This window comes from Oncorhynchus keta, chromosome 30 (genome assembly GCF_023373465.1).
Source record: "Oncorhynchus keta strain PuntledgeMale-10-30-2019 chromosome 30, Oket_V2, whole genome shotgun sequence".
NCBI classification, from domain to species: Eukaryota; Metazoa; Chordata; class Actinopteri; order Salmoniformes; family Salmonidae; genus Oncorhynchus; species Oncorhynchus keta.
The window spans coordinates 3,989,471-3,998,071 of record NC_068450.1 but is presented as its reverse complement, the minus strand read 5'-3'; the positions used below and the strand labels follow the sequence as shown (position 1 = coordinate 3,998,071).

At 53.9% G+C, this 8,601-nt stretch overlaps 1 long non-coding RNA gene across 10 annotated transcripts in view; it reads right to left on the bottom strand.

The window, feature by feature from the left end:
- Positions 1-937: 937 nt before the first annotated feature.
- The window catches only part of LOC127913827 (uncharacterized), an 8,217-nt gene continuing 553 nt past the window's right edge, over positions 938-8,601 (bottom strand). Inside the window, exons 1-6 of one of the 10 annotated variants that reach the window (XR_008086867.1) lie at positions 8,382-8,601; positions 5,332-5,396; positions 4,659-4,819; positions 3,590-4,006; positions 3,461-3,525; positions 2,859-2,947 (exon numbers count right to left, since the gene is read on the bottom strand). The exon at positions 8,382-8,601 is cut by the window's right edge and continues 553 nt beyond it. This is a non-coding gene — a long non-coding RNA (uncharacterized LOC127913827). Of the gene's footprint in view, positions 1,090-1,121; positions 1,155-1,186; positions 1,220-1,438; positions 1,472-2,333; positions 2,367-2,858; positions 2,948-2,984; positions 3,526-3,589; positions 4,007-4,658; positions 4,820-5,331; positions 5,397-6,593; positions 6,843-8,381 lie in introns of those variants that run through there. The other 9 variants (XR_008086866.1, XR_008086873.1, XR_008086872.1 and 6 more) reach the window with 9 other exon arrangements.

Here is an 8,601-nt window from a genome sequence, read left to right as displayed (position 1 = left end):
AGGGATCGAGGAATAGAGATGGAGGGAGGGAGGGAGGGAGGGAGGGAGGGAGGGAGGGAGGGAGGGAGGGAGGGAGGGAGGGAGGGAGGGAGGGAGGGAGGGAGGGAGGGAGGGAGGGAGGGAGGGATAGGACGGAGGTTAGCTATATGCTATTAGCTGCTGTCATTCCCTCTGTAGCACCAACAATAATATGACACAGAAAGGTCTCAGTAGGTGAAAGCAATACGATGAAAACCTCTCAAGTCGTTTCACCTCTCCTTCATCACGAACACAGAAACGGATCTAAGTCTCAAATAGCACATTGGCAGACAGGCAGAGAGACAGACAGACAGACAGACAGACAGACAGACAGACAGACAGACAGACAGACAGACAGACAGACAGACAGACATGCAGGCAGACAGAGAGACAGGCAGGCAGGCAGGCAGGCAGGCAGGCAGGCAGGAAGGAAGGAAGGAAGGAAGGAAGGAAGGAAGGAAGGAAGGAAGGAAGGAAGGAAGGAAGGAAGGAAGGAAGGAAGGAAGGAAGGAAGGAAGGAAGGAAGGAAGGAAGGAAGGAAGGAAGGAAGGAAGGAAGGAAGGAAGGAAGGCAGGCAGGCAGGCAGACAGGCAAACAGCCAGACAGACAGACAGACAGACGTAGTGCACTACTTTTGGCCAGAGCCCTATGGGACTCTCTATGGGTCGTGGTTAAATGTAGAGTGCTATATGCAGTAGAGAATAAGGTGCATTTGGGACGCAGTCCATTGGTCTGAAGTAATGGAAGTTAGTGGGGACATACTGTGTATCAGCCTAAAGTCTAGGGGTCAAAGGTTATATCACCTCAGCTCAGTCTTAACCTTTCTTCTCTGTTCATTAAAATACATTTATTTTACCTTTATTTAACTAGGTAAGTCAGTTAAGAACAAATTCTTATTTTCAATGACGGCCTAGGAACAGTAGGTTAACTGCCTCGTTCAGGGGCAGAACAACAGATTTGAACCTTGTCAGCTCGGGCATTTGAACTTGCAACCTTCCGGTTACTAGTCCAACGCTCTAACCACTAAGTTACCTGCAGCCTCTACACTCTAACCACTAGGCTACCTGCCGCCTCTACACTCTAACCACTAGGCCACCCTGCCACCTCTACACTCTAACCACTAGGCTACCTGCCGCCTCTACACTCTAACCACTAGGCCACCCTGCCGCCTCTACACTCTAACCACTAGGCTACCTGCCGCCTCTACACTCTAACCACTAGGCCACCCTGTGGTCCTTCTGTGGCTCAGTTGGTAGAGCATGGCGCTTGTAACGCCAGGGTAGTGGGTTCGATTCCCGGGACCACCCATACGTAGAATGTATGCACACATGACTGTAAGTCGCTTTGGATAAAAGCGTCAGCTAAATGGCATATATATATTATATATTATATATATATTAACCACTAGGCCACCCTGCCGCCTCTACACTCTAACCACTAGGCTACCTGCCGCCTCTACACTCTAACCACTAGGCCACCCTGCCACCTCTACACTCTAACCACTAGGCTACATTTCCATTACATTTAAGTCAGTTAGCAGACGCTCTTATCCAGAGCGACTTACAAATTGGTGCATTCACCTTAAGACATCCAGTGGAACAGCCACTTTACAATAGTGCATCTAAATCTTTTAGGGGGTGAGAAGGATTACTTATCCTATCCTAGGTATTCCTTAAAGAGGTGGGGTTTCAGGTGGCCTAGTGGTTAGAGTGTAGAGGCTACCTGCCACCTCTACACTCTAACCACTAGGCCACCCTGCCACCTCTACACTCTAACCACTAGGCCACCCTGCCACCTCTACACTCTAACCACTAGGCCACCCTGCCATCTCTACACTCTAACCACTAGGCCACCCTGCCGCCTCTACACTCTCACCACTAGGCTACCCTGCCGCCTCTACACTCTAACCACTAGGCTACCTGCCACCTCTACACTCTAACCACTAGGCCACCCTGCCGCCTCTACACTCTAACCACTAGGCCACCCTGCCGCCTCTACACTCTAACCACTAGGCTACCTGCCACCTCTACACTCTAACCACTAGGCCACCCTGCCGCCTCTACACTCTAACCACTAGGCCACCCTGCCGCCTCTACACTCTAACCACTAGGCTACCTGCCGCCTCTACACTCTAACCACTAGGCTACCTGCCACCTCTACACTCTAACCACTAGGCCACCCTGCCACCTCTACACTCTAACCACTAGGCTACCTGCCGCCTCTACACTCTAACCACTAGGCTACCTGCCACCTCTACACTCTAACCACTAGGCCACCCTGCCGCCTCTACACTCTAACCACTAGGCTACCTGCCGCCTCTACACTCTAACCACTAGGCTACCTGCCGCCTCTACACTCTAACCACTAGGCCACCCTGCCCCCTCTACACTCTAACCACTAGGCCACTCTGCCACCTCTACACTCTAACCACTAGGCCACCCTGCCACCTCTACATTCTAACCACTAGGCCACCCTGCCACCTCTACACTCTAACCACTAGGCTACCCTGCCACCTCTACACTCTAACCACTAGGCCACCCTGCCACCTCTACACTCTAACCACTAGGCCACCCTGCCACCTCTACACTCTAACCACTAGGCTACCTGCCACCTCTACACTCTAACCACTAGGCTACCTGCCACCTCTACACTCTAACCACTAGGCCACCCTGCCACCTCTACACTCTAACCACTTGGCCACCCTGCCACCTCTACACTCTAACCACTAGGCTACCCTGCCACCTCTACACTCTAACCACTAGGCCACCCTGCCACCTCTACACTCTAACCACTAGGCTACCTGCCACCTCTACACTCGAACCACTAGGCTACCTGCCACCTCTACACTCTAACCACTAGGCTACCTGCCCCCTCTACACTCTAACCACTAGGCTACCCTGCCACCTCTACACTCTAACCACTAGGCTACCTGCCCCCTCTACACTCGAACCACTAGGCTACCTGCCACCTCTACACTCTAACCACTAGGCTACCTGCCCCCTCTACACTCTAACCACTAGGCTACCTGCCACCTCTACACTCTAACCACTAGGCTACCTGCCTCCTCTACACTCTAACCACTAGGCTACCTGCCTCCTCTACACTCGAACCACTAGGCTACCTGCCACCTCTACACTCTAACCACTAGGCTACCTGCCCCCTCTACACTCTAACCACTAGGCTACCTGCCACCTCTACACTCTAACCACTAGGCCACCCTGCCACCTCTACACTCTAACCACTAGGCTACCTGCCTCCTCTACACTCTAACCACTAGGCTACCTGCCACCTCTACACTCTAACCACTAGGCTACCTGCCTCCTCTACACTCTAACCACTAGGCTACCTGCCACCTCTACACTCTAACCACTAGGCTACCTGCCTCCTCTACACTCTAACCACTAGGCTACCTGCCACCTCTACACTCTAACCACTAGGCTACCTGCCCCCTCTACACTCTAACCACTAGGCTACCCTGCCACCTCTACACTCTAACCACTAGGCTACCTGCCCCCTTTACACTCGAACCACTAGGCTACCTGCCACCTCTACACTCTAACCACTAGGCTACCTGCCCCCTCTACACTCTAACCACTAGGCTACCTGCCACCTCTACACTCTAACCACTAGGCTACCTGCCTCCTCTACACTCTAACCACTAGGCTACCTGCCTCCTCTACACTCGAACCACTAGGCTACCTGCCACCTCTACACTCTAACCACTAGGCTACCTGCCCCCTCTACACTCTAACCACTAGGCTACCTGCCACCTCTACACTCTAACCACTAGGCCACCCTGCCACCTCTACACTCTAACCACTAGGCTACCTGCCTCCTCTACACTCTAACCACTAGGCTACCTGCCACCTCTACACTCTAACCACTAGGCTACCTGCCTCCTCTACACTCTAACCACTAGACTACCTGCCTCCTCTACACTCTAACCACTAGACTACCTGCCTCCTCTACACTCTAACCACTAGGCTACCTGCCTCCTCTACACTCTAACCACTAGGCTACCCTGCCACCTCTACACTCTAACCACTAGGCTACCCTGCCACCTCTACACTCTAACCACTAGGCTACCTGCCACCTCTACACTCTAACCACTAGGCTACCTGCCTCCTCTACACTCTAACCACTAGGCCACCCTGCCACCTCTACACTCTAACCACTAGGCTACCTGCCTCCTCTACACTCTAACCACTAGGCTACCTGCCACCTCTACACTCTAACCACTAGGCTACCTGCCTCCTCTACACTCTAACCACTAGGCTACCTGCCTCCTCTACACTCTAACCACTAGGCTACCCTGCCACCTCTACACTCTAACCACTAGGCCACCCTGCCACCTCTACACTCTAACCACTAGGCCACCCTGCCACCTCTACACTCTAACCACTAGGCTACCCTGCCCCCTATACACTCTAACCACTAGGCCACTCTGCCACCTCTACACTCTAACCACTAGGCCACCCTGCCACCTCTACACTCTAACCACTAGGCCACCCTGCCGCCTCTACACTCTAACCACTAGGCTACCTGCCACCTCTACACTCTAACCACTAGGCCACCCTGCCACCTCTACACTCTAACCACTAGGCTACCCTGCCACCTCTACACTCTAACCACTAGGCTACCTGCCACCTCTACACTCTAACCACTAGGCTACCTGCCACCTCTACACTCTAACCACTAGGCTACCTGCCCCCTCTACACTCTAACCACTAGGCTACCTGCCCCCTCTACACTCTAACCACTAGGCTACCCTGCCACCTCTACACTCTAACCACTAGGCTACCTGCCCCCTCTACACTCGAACCACTAGGCTACCTGCCACCTCTACACTCTAACCACTAGGCTACCTGCCCCCTCTACACTCTAACCACTAGGCTACCTGCCACCTCTACACTCTAACCACTAGGCTACCTGCCTCCTCTACACTCTAACCACTAGGCTACCTGCCTCCTCTACACTCGAACCACTAGGCTACCTGCCACCTCTACACTCTAACCACTAGGCTACCTGCCCCTCTACACTCTAACCACTAGGCTACCTGCCACCTCTACACTCTAACCACTAGGCCACCCTGCCACCTCTACACTCTAACCACTAGGCTACCTGCCTCCTCTACACTCTAACCACTAGGCTACCTGCCACCTCTACACTCTAACCACTAGGCTACCTGCCTCCTCTACACTCTAACCACTAGGCTACCTGCCACCTCTACACTCTAACCACTAGGCTACCTGCCTCCTCTACACTCTAACCACTAGGCTACCTGCCACCTCTACACTCTAACCACTAGGCTACCTGCCCCCTCTACACTCTAACCACTAGGCTACCCTGCCACCTCTACACTCTAACCACTAGGCTACCTGCCCCCTTTACACTCGAACCACTAGGCTACCTGCCACCTCTACACTCTAACCACTAGGCTACCTGCCCCCTCTACACTCTAACCACTAGGCTACCTGCCACCTCTACACTCTAACCACTAGGCTACCTGCCTCCTCTACACTCTAACCACTAGGCTACCTGCCTCCTCTACACTCGAACCACTAGGCTACCTGCCACCTCTACACTCTAACCACTAGGCTACCTGCCCCCTCTACACTCTAACCACTAGGCTACCTGCCACCTCTACACTCTAACCACTAGGCCACCCTGCCACCTCTACACTCTAACCACTAGGCTACCTGCCTCCTCTACACTCTAACCACTAGGCTACCTGCCACCTCTACACTCTAACCACTAGGCTACCTGCCTCCTCTACACTCTAACCACTAGGCTACCTGCCACCTCTACACTCTAACCACTAGACTACCTGCCACCTCTACACTCTAACCACTAGGCTACCTGCCTCCTCTACACTCTAACCACTAGGCTACCCTGCCACCCCTACACTCTAACCACTAGGCTACCCTGCCACCTCTACACTCTAACCACTAGGCTACCTGCCACCTCTACACTCTAACCACTAGGCTACCTGCCTCCTCTACACTCTAACCACTAGGCTACCCTGCCACCTCTACACTCTAACCACTAGGCTACCTGCCTCCTCTACACTCTAACCACTAGGCTACCTGCCACCTCTACACTCTAACCACTAGGCTACCTGCCTCCTCTACACTCTAACCACTAGGCTACCTGCCTCCTCTACACTCTAACCACTAGGCTACCCTGCCACCTCTACACTCTAACCACTAGGCCACCCTGCCACCTCTACACTCTAACCACTAGGCCACCCTGCCACCTCTACACTCTAACCACTAGGCTACCCTGCCCCCTATACACTCTAACCACTAGGCCACTCTGCCACCTCTACACTCTAACCACTAGGCCACCCTGCCACCTCTACACTCTAACCACTAGGCCACCCTGCCGCCTCTACACTCTAACCACTAGGCTACCTGCCACCTCTACACTCTAACCACTAGGCCACCCTGCCACCTCTACACTCTAACCACTAGGCTACCCTGCCACCTCTACACTCTAACCACTAGGCTCCCTGCCCCCTCTACACTCTAACCACTAGGCTACCTGCCTCCTCTACACTCTAACCACTAGGCTACCTGCCCCCTCTACACTCTAACCACTAGGCTACCCTGCCACCTCTACACTCTAACCACTAGGCTACCTGCCACCTCTACACTCTAACCACTAGGCTACCTGCCACCTCTACACTCTAACCACTAGGCTACCTGCCTCCTCTACACTCTAACCACTAGGCTACTTGCCCCCTCTACACTCTAACCACTAGGCTACCCTGCCACCTCTACACTCTAACCACTAGGCTACCCTGCCACCTCTACACTCTAACCACTAGGCTACCTGCCACCTATACACTCTAACCACTAGGCTACCCTGCCACCTCTACACTCTAACCACTAGGCTACCTGCCACCTCTACACTCTAACCACTAGGCTACCTGCCACCTCTACACTCTAACCACTAGGCTACCTGCCACCTCTACACTCTAACCACTAGGCTACCTGCCTCCTCTACACTCTAAGCACTAGGCTACCTGCCACCTCTACACTCTAACCGCTAGGCTACCTGCCGCCTCTACACTCTAACCACTAGGCTACCTACCACCTCTACACTCTAACCACTAGGCTACCCTGCCGCCTCTACACTCTAACCACTAGGCTACCTACCACCTCTACACTCTAACCACTAGGCTACCTACCACCTCTACACTCTAACCACTAGGCTACCCTACCACCTCTACACTCTAACCACTAGGCTACCTACCACCTCTACACTCTAACCACTAGGCTACCATGCCACCTCTACACTCTAACCACTAGGCTACCATGCCACCTCTACACTCTAACCACTAGGCCACCCTGCCGCCTCTACACTCTAACCACTAGGCTACCTGCCACCTCTACACTCTAACCACTAGGCCACCCTGCCACCTCTACACTCTAACCACTCGGCCACCCTGCCGCCTCTACACTCTAACCACTAGGCTACCTGCCGCCTCTACACTCTAACCACTAGGCTACCTGCCACCTCTACACTCTAACCACTAGGCCACCCTGCCGCCTCTACACTCTAACTACTAGGCTACCTGCTGCCTCTACACTCTAACCACTAGGCTACCTGCCGCCTCTACACTCTAACCACTAGGCCACCCTGCCGCCTCTACACTCTAACCACTAGGCTACCTGCCGCCTCTACACTCTAACCACTAGGCTACCTGCCGCCTCTACACTCTAACCACTAGGCCACCCTGCCCCCTCTACACTCTAACCACTAGGCCACCCTGCCACCTCTACACTCTAACCACTAGGCCACCCTGCCACCTCTACACTCTAACCACTAGGCCACCCTGCCACCTCTACACTCTAACCACTAGGCTACCCTGCCACCTCTACACTCTAACCACTAGGCTACCTGCCACCTCTACATTCTAACCACTAGGCTACCCTGCCACCTCTACACTCTAACCACTAGGCTACCCTGCCACCTCTACACTCTAACCACTAGGCCACCCTGCCACCTCTACACTCTAACCACTAGGCCACCCTGCCACCTCTACACTCTAACCACTAGGCCACCCTGCCACCTCTACACTCTAACCACTAGGCCACCCTGCCACCTCTACACTCTAACCACTAGGCCACCCTGCCACCTCTACACTCTAACCACTAGGCCACCCTGCCGCCTCTACACTCTAACCACTAGGCTACCTGCCACCTCTACACTCTAACCACTAGGCCACCCTGCCACCTCTACACTCTAACCACTAGGCTACCCTGCCACCTCTACACTCTAACCACTAGGCTACCTGCCACCTCTACACTCTAACCACTAGGCTACCTGCCACCTCTACACTCTAACCACTAGGCTACCTGCCCCCTCTACACTCTAACCACTAGGCTACCCTGCCACCTCTACACTCTAACCACTAGGCTACCCTGCCACCTCTACACTCTAACCACTAGGCTACCTGCCTCCTCTACACTCTAACCACTAGGCTACCTGCCACCTCTACACTCTAACCACTAGGCTACCTGCCTCCTCTACACTCTAACCACTAGGCTACCTGCCTCCTCTACACTCTAACCACTA